General features: G+C 44.5%; 1 long non-coding RNA gene across 2 annotated transcripts; it reads left to right on the top strand.

Annotated features, from left to right (window-relative positions):
- The first annotated feature begins 1,407 nt into the window (after nucleotides 1-1,407).
- On the top strand, nucleotides 1,408-10,175 carry LOC142906438 (uncharacterized). 2 transcript variants are annotated; one of them, XR_012930245.1, is made up of 4 exons: nucleotides 1,408-1,622; nucleotides 8,179-8,419; nucleotides 9,022-9,157; nucleotides 9,552-10,175. It is a non-coding gene; the product is annotated as an uncharacterized LOC142906438 (long non-coding RNA). The 2 variants fall into 2 exon arrangements; XR_012930244.1 differs by lacking the exon at nucleotides 1,408-1,622 and adding an exon at nucleotides 6,516-7,110.
- Nucleotides 10,176-24,782: the final 14,607 nt, after the last annotated feature.

The raw sequence follows: 24,782 nt of genomic DNA, 5'->3' as shown, positions 1-24,782 counted from the left end.
GAAACCAGGGTTAGGGCAGTTAAATAAGTCAGAGAGGGGGAGAGTGGGGGGTGAATGGGGCGAGGAGTGCGAGCGCTGCAAGCGCTGCAGAGACGCTGAGAGTAAAAAAAGAGGCAACATAATTACTGCCAAGATGGAAGCTTGTCAGCTTCTGCGAGAGCTTCCCCGTGACCACACAGATCATGGTGGTTACTTGACCACATTTCAATTGAAGTGCTGTCGTCCTGACAGTTCTGTTCCTTCATCTGAAGAAGGCCACTTGTGTTGTGGCCAAAACGTCGTGATTTTTGTTGTTTTATTTTTTACCTACGTGACTTTACCCAATAGAACCAAAGAGTATGGATCCTTGCAGTCACGAAAGCTTCAAATCCACATTTCACCACTCTGGTTAATGTGGGTTGGTGAAGACGTATAGTATGTATAGTACAACCAATTTTGATGGACTGCCCTTTGCTGCCCACCATGTAGCCCGACACCACACTTTTAGACCTGTTATGCACTATCCTGGCTCAAACCCTGCTGAGCGTCCGATTAAAACACTGACGACATCTCAATATTTAAAAGTGGCCCAAAGCCCCGTCATAGCACGAACATTACACTTTACCTATCTCAACAAATGTGGACATCATGAATCTTTGGTCTAATCTCAGATCTTGTGAGTTAGAACTCGGGGGCTCCTCATGCACAGCCAGCCAAGGATAACTCCCCGCTATAGTGACGTCACAGGAAAAGGACGTGACGTCACCTAAATATGGGCGTGGTCAAAAGCGGCCCCATCCCCCGCTCTTCCCGACCTTGCTTCCCCCCTTGCCGAGGTTACCCACATGAACAATAATAATAAATCATAGATGTACATTATGAAAGAATCAATTATTTTTCACAAAACTGCTCCTGTACGACCTTTTGCCAATCCCCTGCTGGAGAGCCTCTTGACGATTGCACGAATCGTGTTGGTTATTTGCACATACTTCACCATGCCGGTGAGTATGGGTTGGTAAAGGAAAAGGAGGAGCATTAACGTACAAACAAAAACCTATTTTACTAGAATGCCTTCTGCTTCCCATCATGTAGCCTGTAACACCTGGTATGCGCTATCCAGACTCCAACCTCCTTAACGTTAGATGGAGACATCTGGCACATCCCCAGCAGTTTTGTCTACAGGCTCAACATATAACACAAACACACCTCCCTAACACTAACGTTAAACTTTACCTATCTCGACGAAGGTAGACATCGTGAATCTTTGATTTTTTCTCGAATTCAGAGTCAGAAGTCAGGAGCTCCTCGCGTGCACAGCCAGCCCACGATAAAGTCCGACCCAGAATGATGTCACCGTGACGTCAGTTAAATATGGGCGTGGCCTGAATGTGGGTGTGGCCAACAGCGGCGGCTTCCCCGCCCCCCGCTGCCCCTCCCCGCAGGTTTCTCTCAACCCTCAGTGCGCATGCGCGGGCGGCATGTCTCGGACATCGCCTTCAGCGGCCTTTGGCGACGCGGTGGTTGTGGCGGGAAAATTAATAAAAAAAACTTCTCCGAATAACCGCGACCTTTAACTACCCTCACGGATAATCCACACGGATCTCTGGACGGCAAGGCGAAGACGATCAATGGAATAATCTCCGGTGAGAGACGGAGAGAGATGGGCAGGCGTGAGGGCGAGCCAGGTTCAACTTTGTTGAACGCTGAGCGCAGAGTGAATGGGGTTTATACTCTTTGGTTCTATTGGGTAAAGTCACGTAGGTGAAAATAAAATAACAATTTTCACCTACGTGACTTTACCCAATAGAACCAAAGAGTATGGATCCTAGCAGCCACGAAAGCTTTAAATCTAGAATTGAATGGGGTTTGCTTCACTTAGCACGCGACTTGGACACTTCGGTGTGCAAAGTGTTGTCTGGTTGTGCCGTGTAAAGGAGGAGGACATTCAGTAAATGTCGTTGGTTTGTTAATGGGAGTGTGTGGCGCGGTAATGGACTGGGTACGACTTACAACACAAGTTCTGCTCACATTGCACGCTAAGGGTTAGCACGGCGATTACTACGTGTGCATTTATTAGTTATTGTTTATGTTAAAAGTAGTATTGATTGTTAAGACAATAATGTTTAGTATTTGTAGGTGAATCATTTCAATATTGTACAGTATAGCATTGTCCTGCTGTGTGGCTCTCACGTGGCGAGCATCAGTGCAGCAATATTCAGTACGTGGTTGTAATGTACTTCTATAGCCCCCTGCCACCAGTGCAACAGTATTCAGTACGTGGTTGTAATGCACTTCTATAGCCCCCTGCCACAAGTGCAGCAATATTCAGTACATGGTTGTAATGCACTTCTATAGCCCCCTGCCACCGGTGCAGCAATATTCAGTACATGGTTGTAATGTACTTCTATAGCCCCCTGCCACCAGTGCAGCAATATTCAGTACATGGTTGTAATGCGCTTCTATAGCCCCCTGCCACAAGTGCAGCAATATTCAGTACGTGGTTGTAATGTACTTCTATAGCCCCCTGCCACCAGTGCAGCAATATTCAGTACGTGGTTGTAATGAACTTCTATAGCCCCCTGCCACCGGTGCAGCAATGTTCAGTACGTGGTTGTAATGCACTTCTATAGCCCCCTGCCACCAGTGCAGCAATATTCAGTACGTGGTTGTAATGTACTTCTATAGCCCCCTGCCATCAGTGCAGAAATATTCAGTATGTGGTTGTAATGCACTTCTATAGCCCCCTGCCACCAGTGCAGCAATATTCAGTACATTGTTGTAATCCACTTCTATAGCCCCCTGCCACCAGTGCAGCCATATTCAGTACGTGGTTGTAATGCACTTCTATAGCCCCCTGCCACCAGTGCAGCAATATTCAGTACGTGGTTGTAATGTACTTCTATAGCCCCCTGCCATCAGTGCAGAAATATTCAGTATGTGGTTGTAATGCACTTTTATAGCCCCCTGCCACCAGTGCAGCAATATTCAGTACATGGTTGTAATGTACTTCTATAGCCCCCTGCCACCAGTGCAGCAATATTCAGTACGTGGTTGTAATGCACTTCTATAGCCCCCTGCCATCAGTGCAGCAATATTCAGTGCATGGTTGTAATGCACTTCTATAGCCCCCTGCCATCAGTACAGCAATATTCAGTACATGGTTGTAATGTACTTCTATAGCCCCCTGCCACCAGTGCAGCAATATTCAATACGTGGTTGTAATGCACTTCTATAGCCCCCTGCCATCAGTGCAGCAATATTCAGTACATGGTTGTAATGTACTTCTATAGCCCCCTGCCACCAGTGCAGCAGTATTCAGTACGTGGTTGTAATGCACTTCTATAGCCCCCTGCCATCAGTGCAGCAATATTCAGTACGTGGTTGTAATGTACTTCTATAGCCCCCTGCCACAAGTGCAGCAATATTCAGTACATGGTTGTAATGCACTTCTATAGCCCCCTGCCACCGGTGCAGCAATATTCAGTACGTGGTTGTAATGCACTTCTATAGCCCCCTGCCATCAGTGCAGCAATATTCAGTACGTGGTTGTAATGTACTTCTATAGCCCCCTGCCACAAGTGCAGCAATATTCAGTACATGGTTGTAATGCACTTCTATAGCCCCCTGCCACCGGTGCAGCAATATTCAGCACATGGTTGTAATGTACTTCTATAGCCCCCTGCCACCAGTGCAGCAATATTCAGTACATGGTTGTAATGCACTTCTATAGCCCCCTGCCACAAGTGCAGCAATATTCAGTACGTGGTTGTAATGTACTTCTATAGCCCCCTGCCACCAGTGCAGCAATATTCAGTACGTGGTTGTAATGAACTTCTATAGCCCCCTGCCACCGGTGCAGCAATATTCAGTACGTGGTTGTAATGCACTTCTATAGCCCCCTGCCACCAGTGCAGCAATATTCAGTACGTGGTTGTAATGTACTTCTATAGCCCCCTGCCATCAGTGCAGAAATATTCAGTATGTGGTTGTAATGCACTTCTATAGCCCCCTGCCACCAGTGCAGCAATATTCAGTACATTGTTGTAATCCACTTCTATAGCCCCCTGCCACCAGTGCAGCCATATTCAGTACGTGGTTGTAATGCACTTTTATAGCCCCCTGCCACCAGTGCAGCAATATTCAGTACATGGTTGTAATGTACTTCTGTAGCCCCCTGCCACCAGTGCAGCAATATTCAGTACGTGGTTGTAATGCACTTCTATAGCCCCCTGCCATCAGTGCAGCAATATTCAGTGCATGGTTGTAATGCACTTCTATAGCCCCCTGCCACAAGTGCAGCAATATTCAGTGCATGGTTGTAATGCACTTCTATAGCCCCCTGCCACAAGTGCAGCAATATTCAGTACGTGGTTGTAATGTACTTCTATAGCCCCCTGCCACCAGTGCAGCAATATTCAGTACGTGGTTGTAATGAACTTCTATAGCCCCCTGCCACCGGTGCAGCAATATTCAGTACGTGGTTGTAATGCACTTCTATAGCCCCCTGCCATCAGTGCAGAAATATTCAGTATGTGGTTGTAATGCACTTCTATAGCCCCCTGCCACCAGTGCAGCAATATTCAGTACATTGTTGTAATCCACTTCTATAGCCCCCTGCCACCAGTGCAGCCATATTCAGTACGTGGTTGTAATGCACTTCTATAGCCCCCTGCCACCAGTGCAGCAATATTCAGTACGTGGTTGTAATGTACTTCTATAGCCCCCTGCCATCAGTGCAGAAATATTCAGTATGTGGTTGTAATGCACTTTTATAGCCCCCTGCCACCAGTGCAGCAATATTCAGTACATGGTTGTAATGTACTTCTATAGCCCCCTGCCACCAGTGCAGCAATATTCAGTACGTGGTTGTAATGTACTTCTATAGCCCCCTGCCATCAGTGCAGAAATATTCAGTATGTGGTTGTAATGCACTTCTATAGCCCCCTGCCACCAGTGCAGCAATATTCAGTACATTGTTGTAATCCACTTCTATAGCCCCCTGCCACCAGTGCAGCCATATTCAGTACGTGGTTGTAATGCACTTTTATAGCCCCCTGCCACCAGTGCAGCAATATTCAGTACATGGTTGTAATGTACTTCTGTAGCCCCCTGCCACCAGTGCAGCAATATTCAGTACGTGGTTGTAATGCACTTCTATAGCCCCCTGTCATCAGTGCAGCAATATTCAGTGCATGGTTGTAATGCACTTCTATAGCCCCCTGCCACAAGTGCAGCAATATTCAGTACGTGGTTGTAATGTACTTCTATAGCCCCCTGCCACCAGTGCAGCAATATTCAGTACGTGGTTGTAATGAACTTCTATAGCCCCCTGCCACCGGTGCAGCAATATTCAGTACGTGGTTGTAATGCACTTCTATAGCCCCCTGCCACCAGTGCAGCAATATTCAGTACGTGGTTGTAATGTACTTCTATAGCCCCCTGCCACCAGTGCAGCAATATTCAGTACATTGTTGTAATCCACTTCTATAGCCCCCTGCCACCAGTGCAGCCATATTCAGTACGTGGTTGTAATGCACTTTTATAGCCCCCTGCCACCAGTGCAGCAATATTCAGTACATGGTTGTAATGTACTTCTGTAGCCCCCTGCCACCAGTGCAGCAATATTCAGTACGTGGTTGTAATGCACTTCTATAGCCCCCTGCCATCAGTGCAGCAATATTCAGTGCATGGTTGTAATGCACTTCTATAGCCCCCTGCCACCAGTGCAGCAATATTCAGTACGTGGTTGTAATGCACTTCTATAGCTCCCTGCCACCAGTTCAGCAATATTCAGTACGTGGTTGTAATGTACTTCTATAGCCCCCTGCCACCAGTGCAGCAATATTCAGTACGTGGTTGTAATGTACTTCTATAGCCCCCTGCCACCAGTGCAGCAATATTCAGTACGTGGTTGTAATGCACTTCTATAGCCCCCTGCCACCAGTTCAGCAGTATTCAGTACGTGGTTGTAATGCACTTCTATAGCACCCTGACATTGTGCAGCAATGTTCAGTACATTGTTGTAATGCACTTCTATAGCCCCCTGCCATCACCAAATTCACACTGACCAGCGTGGTGAAGTACGGTAAATAACCCCTCCCCCTGGGAGCTGCATAGCATGGGACAGCTGTCAGCCAGCAATGGATTGAAAAAGGAGCTGTACTCTGCACACGTTGTTATTCAGGGTAGGGTAAGGAACTTGGAGGTTCGGTATGCATAATGTGCTCGGAAAGTATTGTATTCTGTATGTGTGTTGAATCTCTTTCGCACCGTACCAAGCCCACCGTGCTCTTCGGAGGTGCGATAATATATAAATATAAGTAGTCATACTACTGTAATACCACTATTAATATGTAGCATTCATTTTATTAGTAGTACTGTAATTTGTTGATATGCAGGTGTACATGCCAAACGTTAACCAATGTTAAATGTTAAGCCTTCTCTTTTGAATACAGTGTGTTTTAAACATGGAGTTGTCTCCAGCTAATTCTTAAATGTATATCATTCATAATGTAGTAGTAGGCAGGTAGAGCATTTATGACACTTCAATTGTACATAGAGCTTGCAGGTGTGATGAAGGAAAGCATGGGAAAGGCTGGAATTTTTGTTGAAAAAAGGACAACAGCCACAGTAGCTTAAGAGACCTAACGCTGAAGCTGCTAACGCGAAGTGGTCGACGCTGGCCCATGCGTTGTGACGTCGGACCCACTTTCCGCACACAGCAGCTCCTCATGGTGCCCCCCATACCAGGACCAGTGGTGACCTGGTAGCCACAGCGATTCCTCTCCCTGGCCCCATCCGGTTCGGGCATCCCAAATCGTACAAAATGAACTGCAACGGTGGTGAGACAAACAGCCCTTCGGGCGACAGCACGGTGACGGACACAAGCCCTCGCGGCAGCCAGGGCAGCTCGCTGCTCCGGACCGGAAGCGGGGGCTAGCACAGCCCTGTGGTGTGCGGAGAGCAGTGCTGCTCGTAGGCGAGCGGTGCGCTGGACGCCTACATCGAGGACTTTGAGCAGAGCGGAATCTGTGCGTCACCGCTACCCAGGATACGTGCAGAGCACAGCACCGCGCAGCATGGCGGAGCGGAGACGCGCGGAGGAGAGGAGGATGCACAGTGTGGATGAGGGTGGGTTGCGCCTCTCGCCACGCGAGGAATCGCTCCGTGGTGCTTGCACTCGAGTGGCTATCGAGTGTGCAGGCGGTGCAATGGTATCGAAGCTATAGTAATAGGTTTTTACCCTTTTATCTGGCACAAACACTGACACCTTTATACAAGGGATCATGTTTGCAATAACCACAACACAAGTAGTCAAAATGCAAACAAAAAAGACAACTGATAATATGCACTGTCCTTGAATTTGATTGGTCCACACCCGAGACGGCTTTTCTGAGATCCCAGTCTCCACTGGTGTTGGACCAGAAGACGCCAAAAGGCGTCTTCTTATTCTTAGCGTCTTCTTGTTTGCATTTTGACTACTTGCGTTGTGGTTATCGCAAACATGATCCCTTGTATAAAAGTGTCAGTTTTTGTGCCAGATAAAAGGGTAAAAACCTATTACTATATCTTGTTACTGGCAAAGGAGGTCTCATAAGGTATCGAAGCTAGTTGACTGGATGGGGGATAATTGGAGAGGAGAACCCCATTTTTTTTGCTTGTACTGGGTGCTTGTCAATTATGCTATGCTATCATGAATGTAATGTAATTCCCCTAGAAAAAAAACCCTTAATAAGGTCTAAAGATACATTTTCGTGAGAGTCCCACACTGGGATGCTTGGCAAATTCCATTAATGAGTTCATTTTATGTCAGAGAAAACTATCCACAGTAAGCACACGCATATGAGAGGATAGCATAGGTCTGAACAGATAGGTCGGTGCATGCATTTCTTTCTCCTGTCATCTTCCAGCAACTTCACTGATTATCGAGGTTGTAAAGTTTGTGAAATCTAAGTGATCCTCCAACCTTTGTGTCAAAATTTGCAGATCCTAGACTGGACACATCTGAAGTTTAAACAATAACAGCTCATGCACTGATTTATCCCATATTCTCACAAACTCCACAAACGGATAACATCATTAGTTACTGATGGTGCAAAGTAAGGCAACATTGCAGGATTGCCGTTCAGGGGTCAAGGAATCTAGGGGAGAGCAAATTCATTGTGTACCAGTAAAATGTCTGTGGGTCTTACATTGCAGGTGGCATGCTGCTTGTGGAGGACCTCATCTCGGGCACGTGCAGCTTCACTGCTGCGCTGCAGCGGTCGTGGCTCATAGCCCGACGGTCAGTCTAACCACGGACCAGCTCCTAGCGGCGCCAGTTGACGGTTCCTCCAAGTCCTTGCTCCGCTCGCCTGGCGCCCACCGAGACCTCACAGTGTCGCACAGAGGCAAGCGGTCATCTCTCGGGGTCACCGCGCACAGCTTCGGCGCATCATTGGTGAGGGGCAATAAGCCAACTAAACGGTTGAGCTCAACAGCGAGAAGCAACAAGGCCGTGATGCCATTAAATTTGTCGGCAAAGCCCGAAAATTATTTCTTTTCTAACCAGACGAATGTTTTGTTGTACTTATGGAGCAGTGAAGCAACTAGGCGTGAGCACTTGCCGAACGGCGGCTGTGCGACAAGTACCTATCTCAGGTGGTTGACAAGCCAAAAGGATAAGCTGGATGTGTCGGGGATCACGAGCATTCCTGAGCTCAGGTACCCGGCCTGGCTGCGTGACTGCGATGTGGACTCCCAGACCAGCAGCCACGAGACGGATACCAGCACAAAGAGAGCAGGTACCGCTCAGAGCCCGCAAAGCAGACCAAAGTACCCAGAGTGGCTCAAAGTTTTGGATATCTCCGGCCTTACGAATGTAGCCAACGAGGAGCCCGTGTCAGAGGACAATAGATCCCTAGGTGTGTGTATATATATAGTCTGTATATAGCAGATGACATTTCATATGTTTTCAGGTACATATTCAGTCTTTTCTCACAGAGACGGCTGAGCGGCCACCCATGTGGTTGTGACGTGCGATGCGTGATTCTTGATGCACAGCCTCATTGGAGGAGCTGCTGAGCAGGGCGCACATGGAGTTGGACTCCCCCGGCTTGGAGGCCCCCTCCCCGGGCAGCTTCAACACGGACGTCTTTCTAGGGGCTGATCGTCCCTGGGAAAACCCCTCCACGCCATTGTGAATTTATCTTTATATCCACACTCACGCACAGCATAGAGGCTGCACCGCCTCTAAGTATGATGTCAGATTTTGAATGTTATAAGCTAAGCAGGTAAGCCTGGTTATTACTTGGATGGGAGACTGTTTTGAAATAGCATATATTATAGATTTTGGCTGCTAGGTAACCAGGAGTTAGTAATACGGCAATGGAATCTTGAATCTATATCCGGAGTTTTGCATTTTACTCCCTCTGTTTTCACCGGGTTCTCCGTTTTCCTCTCACATACCACTCGCTGATGAAATTTGCAAAATATCACTGCCAAACCCTCCTGAGACTTGGTGAGATTTTTCTGGCTTCCACCTTGATAATAAGTCAACCAAGTAATTTTCTCTCAATCGTGTCTCTTCTCAGGGCCGTGTACCACCTGTCGCGTCTGAAAGAGCTGGTTGACACCATCAAGGAGAACAAGGATGGCTGACTACCCGTGATGTAGAAAGCCCGAAAGCATTTTATGGCGGTGGTCGAGGTTTCTACTCAGAAGGATACGTTCGCTTGGTCCTGCTAATTCATGGTTGTTAAACATCAATGGTACTTCAGGTGCTGTGGTGTGAATCGCAATTACTTGTGAACTTGTGGGGCCCATGGGGCACAGTAATTGCCCTGTTAATGGAAGTGCCACAACAAAGTATTGGAAAAATGTGATAAAGTTCGTTCAGGGTTGGAGTTATTGAATGGTTGCAGCAGTATTTTGCACAGCAAATCCATACAGACTCAAATGTCACTTGAAATAGAACGGATATGTGAACAATATTGTGAGCACAACTAAACTAATTTTGGTTTTAGCCATTTTGGAAGGAGACTACTTTATTGGGAACATACATGCTAGTATTTGTGTAGTTATAAACATTTGGGAAATCACTGTAAAAGTACATTTGCTTATTTAGATTGCACTATACCTGTATTGTAAAATTTCAGAACCTTTTATGTAATTTGTAATCAATAAACCAAAGTTGCATATTGTATGCAACCCATGACTTGGATTGTTTTTATCATGTCTTGTTTAGCATGGTTGTTTATGTACAGTGTGAAAGAAATTCAACATACATTAAATATTTTCTGATATTTGAATGTTTATTTTAACACGTAGGCTTTCGCGACCATTGTACATGTATATTTATTTTACAATAAATCTGAGACAAAGGCTTATACACATGGAATTGAAAATATTCAGCTATGATTTGTATTTCTCAAGTATTTTAAGAAAAGTCAGCGAGTCTCGTGACATGTCTTCACATTTGGGAGTGATGATTGTGATGAATATACAGGCATTAACCTGCTTACATTCCTAGAGTATGTAAGGTGAATTTGGGCATTCTGGGTGATTGGGTTTTAGGCCAAACACAGGCAGATGGTGGGGGATAGATGTTTTCAAGCATCTATTAATTATTCATCGGCATGTACTATCTTACTATGATGTAAAGTTAAAAAACATGGTTCATGAAGGGAATGGAATAAAAACTCAACTGTGCACAAGTATGGAGGAATTAATACTTGGAATTCAATGCAAAGATCTGGCCATATGGCGTTTACTGGGCACCAGGGTTGCCAAACAACACGTGAAAGATGTGTATCAGGCACAGCCTCTGCATTATGAAAAAAATATCACTTCCTGAAGAAGTGCATTTTGCTTCTCCTGTCTTAGGTCACCATCAAAATAAATTAGAGCAAATGTGACTCGACTGACACAGGCAGCATTTATACTTGTGAAGTGTTCTCCTTCCGACGTGTGGTGTGTGTCGCACACACTGTCGGAGACGAGGTAGTTGCAGGGGACATCGTCTCTTTATTATCTTGTTCACACCAACTCCGGCCTCACTCTCTCGACCACGTTGCCATAGAGCCCGGCCTAGACACGACCCTGTCCGTGTTGCACCGACGGCGTCGACCGAGAAGGCCAACTACTGTCTGGCCACGCAATGATTGGGCGAATGCGGTGGCAACGACAGCGACGTCGAGACGAGTCCACTCCCAGAACCGGCAGCCCGGAGCTGTCGCTCTCCGCTGCTTATATTATATTCTATATTCTACTCGGTGCGGCTTGGCTCTGCCCTATCCACGCCTCCCTTCTCGAACCGACCAGCGGGTTCCAGAGGCTTCCCTATGAGGTCTTCCATGACCCTTGCCCCAATTCCTCTGCCCGGCCGGCATACCCGTATATATGCTCAACGGCGTGTGCGCAAACTTTCCACTGCAGTTGCCGCTGCTGGACAGCAGTCAGCGCTGTGTCACTACACTTGTATGAACACAAGAATTACATAATCACATCTACACTTATATGTAATGGGCTGAGATAGGCGCACACAACTTCTTGGGAGGCAACACTATTTATTAACACCAACACATTACACTTAACATAAATTTCGATTTAAAGCTTTCGTGACTGCGGGCTAACACCAATCCCGAATATCCGCCCCCACAGCCCTTTAAATAACCTCCCATACAGCCCCCCAATCGGCTATGCGTGTATGAGTGACGTCCCTGCCCTCTAACCCCCGACCCCCCCGTCCCGCGCGTGCGATTGGTGTGTCGCTCTAAAACCGACTCCAAATCCCCGCCCCGCAGCCCTTTAAACAATCTCCATTGCCCGGCATCGGCGGCAACGCGTGTGCGAAGGACGTCATTGCCCTCTGACCCCTGACCCCCCGTTTAGTTCGTGTGAGTGGTGCGCGGGGTTGTGTGAGCGGAGACGTCGCGTTTGAGTGGCTGAGAAGCGACGGATTGATTCCAGGCAGCCACGTGCCAGCCCCGAGCTATGCCCCACAAACAGGACCCGCGGACCCGAGGGGCTGCGCCGTGAGGAGAGTAGCCGGAGAGCGGCAGCCCTCTCACCGCGAGCGAGGAATCGAGTAGCGGCTGCTCTCACTCGAGCGAGGAGTCCGGAGCCCGCAGCCCTCTCGAGATCAGCCCTCCCCCAGGGGGGGAGCCGGGGGCCCGCATCCCCCACAACTGACAACCTGTGTACCAACTGGCCGAGCGAGAGTTTGTGTGTATTTGAGCGCAATCGTGCCAGTGTTTAGCTGTACCAGGGAGTTTGATGCAGCAGATTGTTTCGGTGTAGCAGGGTGTCCGGATTGTGCCGGCACACTATCCTTCTATCTGTAATGTCGTAGGGTGAGCTCCATTAAAAGTTTACTCGGACCCCAACCTGTCAAAGCGCCTAATCTCGGAACGTGGTTCTCAACCTCGTACCTCACCCATGCTACGTACCTTTGAGACGTCCTGCTTTTACAAATGTTGATGAACTGGAGGGCAAAGGTCTGGAGGACCCCACATGGAGTCTGGTTTCTCACACCCGAGCCTCCTGTGACATTTCTGGAGGCTTCTCTGGAATCTTTGTCCCATTTATTGAGTGCAGATTTGGCTTACTTCTAGCTTCATCCCAAGACGTCATCCAGTTTGGAAATACCCGAAGGTTGTGGGAGTCGCCCCGTGCTTCAGTTTCTTTCCAACCCTCGTAATGGCCGGATGCTCACCAGCCGGAAGACTTTTGCTGCTTACACCACGACCGAGGTGTTGAGAGCAGCCATCTCGTGGCTGGTCGGCAATGGAGATGGTATTGTCGATTTGGGGAGCGTGAGTCTGTGGCGTTCGTGGTGCTGCTGTCACGGAGGCGACACGAGTTTAGGAAATTCAGTTTTGTGGGTTTCCTGTAGCGAGCACTGAAAGATCCTCTCTTCCTCTTTCTCCACCCTTGTCTCTGCTGTCTCCATGTCCCCGTTCAACTCTTTCTACACCGCTTTCCTTGAATGTGCAGCTGCCTTTACGGCCTCCCCTCTCCCCTTCTCTCCACCTCCAACCCATCTCCGTCGTAATCTCCTCCCCTTTGTTCAGGCTCTTCCCTTTCTACCTCAGTCTATGGATGGGGTTATTGTTTATCGGGCTCTTATACAAAAAATGGAGCTTATTTTAGCCTTTGAATAGGATTTTCTGTTTTCCTTCGGTAGCGTGTTGCGCACATAGGGAAGATCGAGCCACGCCACCGGTTCCCATGATCAAAATCTTTGTCAACTTGTCTCCCTCGGTAGGAATGCCTTTCCTTCTGCAGCAAGCAATTGTCTTCTCTCTCTCCTCCGGTATTTCTTCCGATGCGCTTTCTTAATCTCGCTTGCTGTGTGTATCGACTCTATCATTCAACAAGGGCAAATTAAAAAAAAATGCTTTTTTTTCCTCCACTGTTTTACCACTATACCTCCTGAGTGGGTACTCGGAGTTTCATCTAATGTACTATTTGATGAGTCGCTTCCACACAGCACAAAGGCGGTAGCTATCCGAACTGTAAATTTTTCTTCCAATTTCGATAGATTCTCGAATTATTCTTGGGCAGTAGTAGCTAGTTTTGCACAGAACTTCAACATTAGAATCAACTGAGTGTCCTTGTTGGCACGTGTGTTCTGCTACTGCTGAACACGGGTGCCAACAAATAATACATTATTTAAATGCATGCCTATAAAGGGCAGCATACTTCAATAGGGATTACCATTGGTACGGCTATTTTAATACACAATAGACAGGAAGGACAAGATCAAAGGGCTCTCATAATGCACATGCATAATGTACGTTGACTCGGTAATCTCCCCCCCCCCACTTTGCGCGAGAGTGCCACAAATCTGGCTGTCGCCTGATGAAGCTAGTTGTAATTACTGGCAAAACGTCGTACTCCAATTGTAAATGTTGTGGCTTGGCTCTCCAAAGTACCAGTGACGAATTGGCTTGTTCTGTTTCCGTGACAACCCTTACTAGTTGGCTGTGTCGAGTGGTGGCGGGTTTTAACGACACGTTTATATATGTATGCGATCTAATCCAAAAAACACCTCTATGGATGATATTGGGCGCGAAAGCCTACATGTTAAACCAAAATTTAAAATATATACAAAATAACAATAATTTCTAGTTTTCCTCATTCACATCGTGATTCGTATGAACAGACATGAGATGATTGAGACATGTTAAATCATAAACGTATTTATTAATATATATACAGATAGTCCTCGACTGCAATGTCCTTGTCCACGTGCAAACAGAGTTAGGATAGCAGCCTCCTTTAAAAGCCAGAGTAGATTTATACGCTGTAGAAGACAGTTGACGAATCCTCGTTGCTTGATTCCTCCTCGGATCCCTTCAGCAGTGAGTCGTCACCAGTCTTCTCTGCCTGCTCATTCTCCATGTGGCACGGCTGGGGTGGGTGCAATACGCCAGGAGACTCCTTATGCAGCGAGCAGCGAAGCAGGCCCATCTCTGCCTGCTCATCCTCAACGTGGAATTGAGGAGATGGCGGTGAGCTGGGGGCATCGGTGAGGAGGGTGTTACGGAGACGGCCCAGCTCTGCCTGCTGCAGAATCGTCTGTACGACGAAGCGCTCGCGGCGCCTGCAGGCGCGCACATGGGATGGCGTGTCCGGGATGATGTATGCAATGCAGGCCTTCGTGAGTAACACCACGTGCTGCACACGTCCACACACAGGTAAAGGATTTTCAGTTTCAGGATTTGCATGTAAAGGGTGCTTACTAAATATAATATGGCAGCATCTTAAAGTGCTTTACATCTCAGGTCAACTATTCCGGGGACCTGAAGCCCAGGGATATTATATTGTTACGTCGTTTTTCCCAATTAAATTAAGTCATTTGAGTAATTTTTGAACATTTGGCAAATTATACCGAGACACTTTTTTTGAATTACTTAATGGGTTTTTTACGTTCACTATGCAGCAGGCAACATTTATGATGTGCAGTTAATGCACCCACAGTATTCACCTGGGCAGCCGCAAATTACCGCAACAATCAGCAAACACTTACACTCGGCCATGTCACCACTACAAAGATTCCCTGTGTAGCCTTTCACAGACTGAGACAAGTGCATCTATGAAGGGTGGCACAGTGCCTGTGGGGGTGGTGTGCACCTTTATCTCGCCAGTGATGATTTTCACACACTTCATCAAGTACTCATTTTAAGACAGAATCAACTTAAGGGAAGCTCAACACTGGTTCTAATATTTTCCACTGTTGTTGGCTGTGGCCAGAAATAGTACACCGGTCACACAGGATTGGTAGCGCAGTTCACAAACAACTACGCAGCCGCTCCCCTTCCCACACGCACACATGCTTACGTGTGACAAATTGCATCAACAACATGAATCGTCTGCTGCATGATGAAAGTGAGTATTGTATTACCACTATTATTTGTGATCTCAGAAATACTGTGCAATTGTGAGGTGTAATAGCATTACTGGCATTATCTGTAATGACCCATTGACAATGATCACGGTTTGCTCTGCTGACCTTAACAACTGCTCACAGATGAGTCTATACGATGGTGCAGTAGTGTAAGGCTTTGCACACTAGACTTGCAATCCAGAGGTCACGGGTGTGAATTGATCTTTGATCGTGGGAGTGTAAACAACGGTGAAAGGTTTTTTTTTACATTCCACTGCCTCTATCCACCAAGCAGTGTAAGTGGAATACATCCAGTCAATTGGTCGGCTGAGTTTGGTGCTGTTCAGTGCGGGAACTCCCAGCTCTTCCCAAGACGTCTGTCCAGTGTGGAAGAGCAGTTCAAATACATCTTAAGGGTCTCTCTTGAGCTCCCTATAGCAGGAGCCCTTTTGCCATCAGTGACATGAGCAAGTAATTGGAGGGCTGTACCTTTATCTTTCAATGGGTTTATGAATGTGTGTGTGTGTGCATGTTGATGTGTACCTGCATGGCAATGACGAAGGCCAGCTTTGCCGTCAGTACTTTCCAGTACTGCTTGGTGACGGAGTAGGCTTGGGGATGATCCGGCGGGTAGCGATGACCTGGATACCTACACACATACAACCACAAGCACGCATGGACTATATTGAGCAAAGTGCCTCGAAAGTAGAGTTGGCGCTAAATTGAACAAGTATGGTTGTGCACAAACGGTATATGCGTTCACAGCCCTTTAAAAAATCCGCTTCTGAAAGAGGGCCTTCCCACAACGTGCAGCTTGTGGGGGCTCTATTGACCATGGTTCACGCTGGTCCGTACCAGGTTGGTGAAGGTAGGGAGTACAGATAATGGGAGAACAATATAGCACAACTATTAATTTTTCTGATCTACCCACTGCTGACAACCTAGCTCCAAAGTCGCCTACTGCACCTGCATTGTGCATGGTGTTCATCAATCTAAGCACGAACAAGGCTCAAGCCTGCTTGACTTCCGGAATCTAAGATTAGCTGTATTCGTGGTGATTTGGTCATAGTCAAGTAAGGTTATATTAAATATCGATCAATATGGTTATATTGATTATAGTTGTGTATGCCAGCAATTCAAAAACGTTACAGAAAAGGGTTGGTAGATCGCATCAATTTCCTAACTAACTGTGCTGTGAGGTGACCAGAAGATGGCTGTAGAGCAAGTGGTTTCATGTCTGTGTGGACCTTTAAGCTTCATTTCATTATCATGGGTTCTCCAGGACCTCTTATTGCATCCCACATGCATAAGACCACCTTAAACTGGAATCCCAATGCACGGTCTTCCTGAAAAGGGATCTTGAGACTCAATTAAGCAGTCGTGGATCGATAGATAAATAAATAACATTACTCTTTAGCAAGGAAACAATGAGCTGTAATTTATATCAATCTATTATTATATTTCTCTAAGTGGGACTTTGGTTGTGAAGCCATCCCACCCGTACCCACTGCTCCCCCCCTCCAATTCCCCCCCCACCCCCTTTACTGTCCCCACCCACCATGCACACTCTTCCCCCAACCCTACCACAACCCCTTACTACCCAACTAAGCCAAACCCTGTGTCCACGGTAAGGGGCAGGGCATAAACAGAGGTGGGGCCTAGGGGAAGTGTGGGTCTTAAAAGGAAAGTCACGGAGTGAAAAGAGGAAGAAAACGAGCCTAATCAGGAAGGGGCGGAGCCAGGAGGACGCCACACCCAGACATCAGTGCATCACATTCGCAGGGACGGCACCCCCGATAGCTGGGCATGACACTGAATGGCACAAACCTGCAGGTTGTGTGGATTGCCGGATCAAACCAGGCTGGCAGGATGTTGGGATAATTTTGCTCCTTGAAGTTGCTGATCTTGAAAATTGAAAAGCTGTCCTCCGTGTACCCATGCATTGTAGGCGAACCTATGCCATACTCTGCTGAGTATCCATAATAATACACCAGGCGTGGGATGATGTCCGTTGTGAATGCCAAGATGCATGACTGTGGAATTAGCATACGGAGGCACAGCGATAGCGGTCACTTAGCATGCAATGATTTGACCAAGGCTTCTGAACATCTTACCTTGGCAATTACATTAATTTTCACAAATACAATTTGGGGGGTTGCTGCCAGAGTGAAATGGTTACCATATAAGGACTTGCAATCTGGCAGTCGTCAGTTCATTCTCCTGACACAACAGTTGAAGCAATGGATCATTTTCTTAAATCTCCCCCACCTCTGTCCAATTAGCAATATAAATGGGTTCATCACTGTTTTAGCGCAGGTAATTCCACATCTTACAACATGTCTGGTCATCATGGAAGAGTAGGCCAAATACCGTGTAGAGGGGTTCTCTAGAGCTACCTTTAGTTGAGGCCCTTCTGCCAGCAGTGACATGAGCAAGCAATGGCAAGGCTTTACCTTTTGCGATTTTGGGAGAGAGTGGATAGGAGCGGTGGTGCAGTGATTCGTGCACTGCACTTTGAATTCAGCACACATGCAATTGACTTCCAGCTACGACTAACATCAGTGACGAGTGATACCCGAACCGCTCCTGGTCCCCCACTACACCTCTTCTCAAACCTGCCAGGACCAGAATGGTGAAGTATGGTAAAAAGAACCCACACGGCTAACATGACATGTTATGTCACTCATAAGATGGGATATTGAGCGAGAAAGCGAGCGGACAATCTGGCGACTTACATTGGTGATTACAGAGAGGGTGGCAACGATACTCAGAATGTCGGCCCAGGCTCCAATTCCTCTTGCTCGTGAAACCACAGGCCTCCTCATCTTTGTTACGAGCTTCCACGCGTCGACCCGCACTTCGATGATGTTGTTGAGCAGTGCGAGCAATGGCGCAAGTGGAAATGATGCCACGAAGAGAGTGACAAACCCGAATTGGATAACTGGGGTATATTTTGAGAATGGGTAGGGGGGCAAGGATAGGATAATGAGTGAAACAGGATATAGACATACACTCTTAATGTTGTTATGTTGTGATTACTTTAAGCAAACAAAACATGTTTTCAATGCATTGAATGTGTTTTAGTCAAAGGAGACCCCAAAATATGGTCACATTTTCGTGTCATTTGTTCACAAAATTATCGTGTCCATTACATTGGCCACTGACATGCGACCAGCCACTACCATCTTTAATGTTCAGCTCTGGTTCACCTGGGTTTCTTTTGCACCATTTTCCACCACTAGGTGGCTATAATAACTAGATCACATCCTGTATTGAGGACTCCATTAACCGTACCACACATTTTTAGGCATATGCACTGTGGCTGAAATGCCAACAAATCACAGCAGTTAACCACAGTGGACATGATGCACAAGAGTTTTAAATAAATAGTAAGGGGGAAAACCGTCAATCCAAGCTGACCAATGTAGCTGCATTGGTTAGCAGACAAGAGGAGCAAATATGTGCTCCTATTGTTTCTAAAACTTAACTCCGTACATATGCACATACGCGCATGCTCAAAGACAATTGTGTTACAGTATATCCATAGATTGGTGCCTATGGCCAAATCACCCAGTATGCGTCAGATTTAATCAGATCCCAGAAGTTAAGGAGAGCTGAGCCTGAAAATTGGTTGGATGGGTGACCATGCAATAGTTATTGTGGGGTTGTGAGCAGCAGAGGACAGTGCAGCAAATTACATTGTTGTATTGTACATCTAAGCTCTTACATCTGTGCTCCCTGCCTTCAACAACCCGAAGTGTGGGTAATTTCCCTCCCACAACAATGTCCGACAGATACACAGGGGCCGTACACACGTGCCTATATAGTCAAATGATACCCAATTGTGTGTGTTTTTTATAATAAAGTAAAACGCGTTGACTCCGTAGTGTGATCCTCTGAGCTCATTGTACCCATCTCGAGGTATTCATCAAAGAGTCCAAGTGGGCTCTGGGGCTGTAGGTTCAAGTGTTTGCTGGAAGAAGTGTTTGGTAACTGGATAAGACCATCAATGAGAAGCCAGTTTAATCGTGGTTCGGTGACAGAAAACCCAGAGTTTCACGGTTTAACCCAACATCCGAGCAGCACCACATCAGATCTCTAGACTCCTCAGCGCAGGCATACAGATATGGTCAACATATGCGTACATTAACTAATTTGTGAAATTATAAATTACATCCAAATGAAATGTAGTGTGTGCATTACTAGGACGTACCTAAAGGTGCCAGGTTGGGTTCATCCACCTTGGGGATGCTCTGCTCCACGCAGCCTCCTGCTTCCGTGCAGTCCATCCTCTTGATGTCCGAATTCTGGCTGTTGCTACTGCTGCAATTGGTGACACTGGTGGTGGTCTTCTTTCTTTTAATGGACTTAGGTCTACTTTGCTTTTCCTTCTTATTCTGCTGCAAGGTCATCAACACTTTCATGCTCGTAATAGGATCGAGAGCAGCGTATGGTTTATTCTCACTGACTGGTGAAGCAGTTTCTTGACGTGGAACTAGGCCAAAGCATTCAAGAAATTTGGATTTCATGTCATTTATCTTAACGCCGCTATCTTTTGTCGAAGTGTAATCATGTTCAGGCTTCGGTCTGAACAAGAACTGTGCGTGAAGACTTTCATGAGTTTTCAGGATTTCAATAGGACTTAAAAATCCGCAGACTGAGCACATCTCATAGGGCGATAGTGGATTCAACACCGCATTGGCAAAACTGCCGTTATTCACCAAACCTGGTGCACCCTTTATCATATAATCCTTTTCATGGGTCTTCATGTGCCTTTTAATTTTCCTGGCTGATTAAACCTTTGTCCACATATGCCGCACCATTGCTCACGGGTCTCCTTATGCGTTCTTACGTGGGCTTCTAGGCACCATGCCAGTTGGAATTTTTTTCCCACAGACGTCACAAGAGATAAGTTTTTTCGCTCTTGTAACTCTACCGGATTGAGGTGGGGTTGAGACGGGTGCTGGTGAAGTGCCATCGATGGTGAAGGCAATTCTCCCAGCACCACCATGACTCGCAGCGGAGTTGCTCTCGCACATCTGAAACAAAAGACAAAGGTCACGCACATGACACCCGTGTCACGAGTGTACTCACAAAGGCATACTTAAGGTGACATAAGATTCATATATACTACAACTCATTATACCAGAACTCCACAAAATTGCAGTTCCTATCATGTACGATTTTACCCTCTTATCCACCCAATTAATATTTTGTTTCTAAACAACAATGACTAACTACCTCCAATTACCTAATGTTACCCACCCAATAGGCCTTTCTGTATATACACACCAACAATATAATGATGGCACCACACGTTCACTCCACTATTCACAACACTCTGACTGGCAATCTCCATATAAGATTGTAATATAATTTCTGTACGAGGGCCGGTCAAAAAGTTTTGAGAATGGACACTTTTTTACAAAAAACTACGCAAAATAGTCTTCATTAAAAGTACAGTATAGTACTATTAATGGCACTTATAAGTGAACGTCATTATCTCTCATGCTAATATTACAATGTTAACTAGTTACCCAGGAAAGCTTCATTGAGTCTAAGTACTGCATTTTCAGAAAGGTCCCATTGCATTGAGATGTTTGTGTGAGTGGAACCCAGAGAGACCCCACCTTGCATATTGGGAAATAACACAACTCCACACAGATGGATTCAACCCACAAGCTCAAAGCATTCCCTGTTCAACAAAGTACTCAGTGTAATGTTTAATATAATTTATTTGGTAATATATAGTATCGTAATTGTATAGTGAATCTACAGCAGTGTGGTATACAGTAGGGTTGGTAAAATAATACATAGTGTAATATTACAAGTCTAATATTATTATAATCTAACGTATAGGGTAGTGTATAGTAACTCAGTGTATAATTCAGTGTTGTGGTCTGTCTATGCCAGTTTATAATAAAAATATTATTTGGAGGCATATTATAATATTTTTTGCGACATAGAAGTGTAATGTATAATAACTTATTGTTAGTAGCTCAGCTTAGTGGAGAATATATTGAGTACATTTATTAAATTGATGTAGTTTATATTTAGTTCTTTCACATCGGTTTGTTGTATGATAGTTGGGTAGTTGCAGTTCTTTAGCGTCAATATACTAAATGCCTCTGTTGATATGTAAACTCTGACTTTAACATAGCTACTTCCGTGACCAGTTACATGCTAATTCCTCACATTAACATCATGCTAATCTCCCAGTTACATGCTAATTTCTGACTTTAACATCCTACTAATATCTCACATTAACACAGCTACTTCAATGCTAAATTATTCTGTTGATATGTAAACTCTTTTGGCAAGGCGCTCTGCTCCTCCCACCCAGCTTAAAATACGCTGCCAAACTTAGCAGTGTTCATTGGAGCGCTGTCTTTCCGACAGTTCTGTTTCTTCACCTGAGGACGGCTGCTTGTGTTGTGGCCGAAACGTCGTGAGAATTTTATTTTATTATGTTTTATTTTAATATTTCCCTTCTATGTGACTTCACCGAAAGAACCAAGAAGATGAATCTCTGCAGTCACGAAAGCTTTAAATCGAAATTTATTCAAATCAAGTTGTTTTCTTTTTACCACAGTACTTTATGGAATCCTCAAGAATAAATGCATTTTTAGAAGTATTAAACTACACTTGAAGATGTGTGAGAATGTAATTCTGCAGATGCAAGCACAGGCAAACTCGTATCTGCAAATACAAGTTTCTGGGCCTCCTCACTTCACCAAACCCGCATTGACCGGCATGGTGAAGTATGGTTAAACAACTCCCACGAACGACATGGTGTGGGGGAGGCCTCTATCAAAACGCTGGATCGACAAAGGGCTGATACATGTCACGACATTGTACGTTAAGATCGTTCTCTAGTCAGCACAAGCCGTCTATGTGGACAATAGAGGGCACGACACACGTGTACACGATGTTTGTGTGCGTATATTCAGCGTGTGTATCACGTCATAATTATATAAGGTCGCGATTATGCTCAAAACGAACCAAATGTATAACATCACGAATAACTTTGGAAGTCTCCAGAGCCTGAACAATATTTGAAGTAGACACTGACCCAGTTACTATTAATAGCTCAGATGTGTAGGCTTTGACTTTAACATATCCATTTCTGTGACCAGTCACAAGCTAATCACTCAGTTATTTCAATGCTAAATTCTCCTAGTTATTTCAATGCTAAATTTTCCTGTTTGATTTTTACTAGGTGCCTCTGTGAATGTGTATGCTTTGACTTTAACATAGCTATTTCTGTGACCAGTCACAAGCTAATCACTCAGCTATTTCAATGCTAAATTCTATGCTAATTCCTTTGTCAAGGGGTGCCTCTGTGGATGTGTATGCTTTGACTTTAACATAGCCATATCTGTGACCAGTCACAAGCTAATCACTCAGCCATTTCAATGCTAAATTCAATGCTAATTCCTTTGTCAAGGCGCTTTGTTCCTTCTCACACAGCTTAAAGGTCTCGATCTGAGCTTGGCTTTGTTCGCTCCAGCGCTGTCCTCCAGACAGTCTCGTCCCTTCACCTGATGAAGGCCGCTTGTGTTGTGGCCGAAACGTCGTGAGAATTTTATTGTGTTATTTTATTTTTCCAATTTATTATTTTATTCTCATGCTACGTGACTTTACCGAAAGAACCAAAGAAGATGAACCAAGAATATGGCGTGTAGATGCTGCCATCTGCCGGCCACCAATTTGGCGTGTAGATTCTGCAAATTGAAAAATTAAAATAATAAATTGAAAATAATAAGCAAAAATCCAGATTCATATTCTTGGTTCTTTCGGTAAAGTCACGTAGATTTAAAAATAATGAAATAAATTAAATAAAAAAATAATCGTAAATAATAAAATTACTTTTATTTGTAATTTTGAAATTGACATAATCTACACGCCATAATCTTGGTTCTTTCGGTAAAGTCACGTAGATTTGAAAATAAAAAGAAAATAATTAAACGAAAATCATGAATTGTTATTATTATATTTTGATTTAAAGCTTTCGTGACTGCAGTGATTCATATTATTGGTTCTTTCAGTAAAGTCACGTAGAAGGGAAACAATCAAATAAAATAAATATTTTTTAAAATATTATTTAAATTTTAACTTTTCTTTTATTATTTATATTTTCTATCTACGTGACTTTACCCAAAGAACTAAGAATATAGCGTGTAGATTCTGCCAATTTAAAAATACAAAAAAATAAATGGAAAATAATAAAAGCTTTTATTATTTTCAATTTATTATTTTAAAATAAAAATTTTGTTTCATTTCTTTAATCTCTGTGACTTTACCGAAAGAACCAAGAATATGAATGTGGGTTTTTGCTTTTATTATTTTCCATTTCACACTTTTTATTTGATTTGATTTGATATTTTTTTTTATTTTCTATCGACGTGACTTTACCGATAGAACCAAGAATATGGCGTGTAGATGCTGCCAATTTAAAAATTAAAATAGATTGAAAATAATAATCAAAATCCAGATTCATATTCTTGGTTATTTCGGTAAAGCCATGTAGGTTGAAAATAAAAATAATAAAATTAAATAAATAAAAATACAAAAGATAAATGGAAAATAATGAAAGCTTTTATTATTTTAATTTGTAATTTTTTTTTTAAAATTGGCAGAATCTACACGCCATATTCTTGGTTCTTTCGGTAAAGTAACGTAGATTTGAAAATGAAAATAATAGAATTAAATGAAAAAATACTAAATCATGATTTTTTTTACTTTTCTTTATTATTTATATTTTACCCAAAGAACCAAGAATCTGGCGTGTAGATGCTGCCACCTGCCAACGTTGTTGGCCACCAGATGGCAGCATCTACACGCCATATTATTGCTTCCTTCGGTAAAGTCACGTAGATAGAAAATTATTTGTATTTTTAAATTAAATTATATTATTTTTATTTTAAAATCTACGTGACTTTAACGAAAAAAACAAGAATTCGGCGTGTAAATGTTGCCACCTGCCGGCCACCAACGTGGCGTGTAGATTCTGCCAATTTAAAAATTAAAATAATAAATTGAATATAACAAAAGCGTAAATAATATTAAAAGCTTTTATTCAATCGATTATTTTAAAATTGTATTTTTTTTATCTCCGTGACTTTACCGAAAGAACCAAGAATATGAATGTGGGTTTTTTGTTTTTATTATTTAAAATTTCACATTTTTATTTGATTTGATATTTTTTTTTTATTTTGTATGGACGTGACTTTACCGAAAGAACCAAGAATATGAATTCCTGAAGTCACGAAAGTTTTAAGTCACAATCTACACCCAACAATGGTGGCCAGCAGATGGCAGCATCTACACGCCAGATTATTGCTTCCTTCGGTAAAGTCATAATACTGGTAGGAACCAAGTTGTAAACTGAGTGTACCAGCCTGCAATAGATTAATGTGTCCGTCCGTGCCCT

Source organism: Petromyzon marinus, chromosome 64 (genome assembly GCF_048934315.1).
Source record: "Petromyzon marinus isolate PM22_M1 ecotype Great Lakes invasive population chromosome 64, UKy_Petmar_22M1.pri1.0, whole genome shotgun sequence".
In the NCBI taxonomy this organism is placed as follows: domain Eukaryota; kingdom Metazoa; phylum Chordata; class Hyperoartia; order Petromyzontiformes; family Petromyzontidae; genus Petromyzon; species Petromyzon marinus.
Note: the sequence above shows the minus strand (reverse complement) of the source record. Positions and strands in the feature narration are given on the sequence as shown.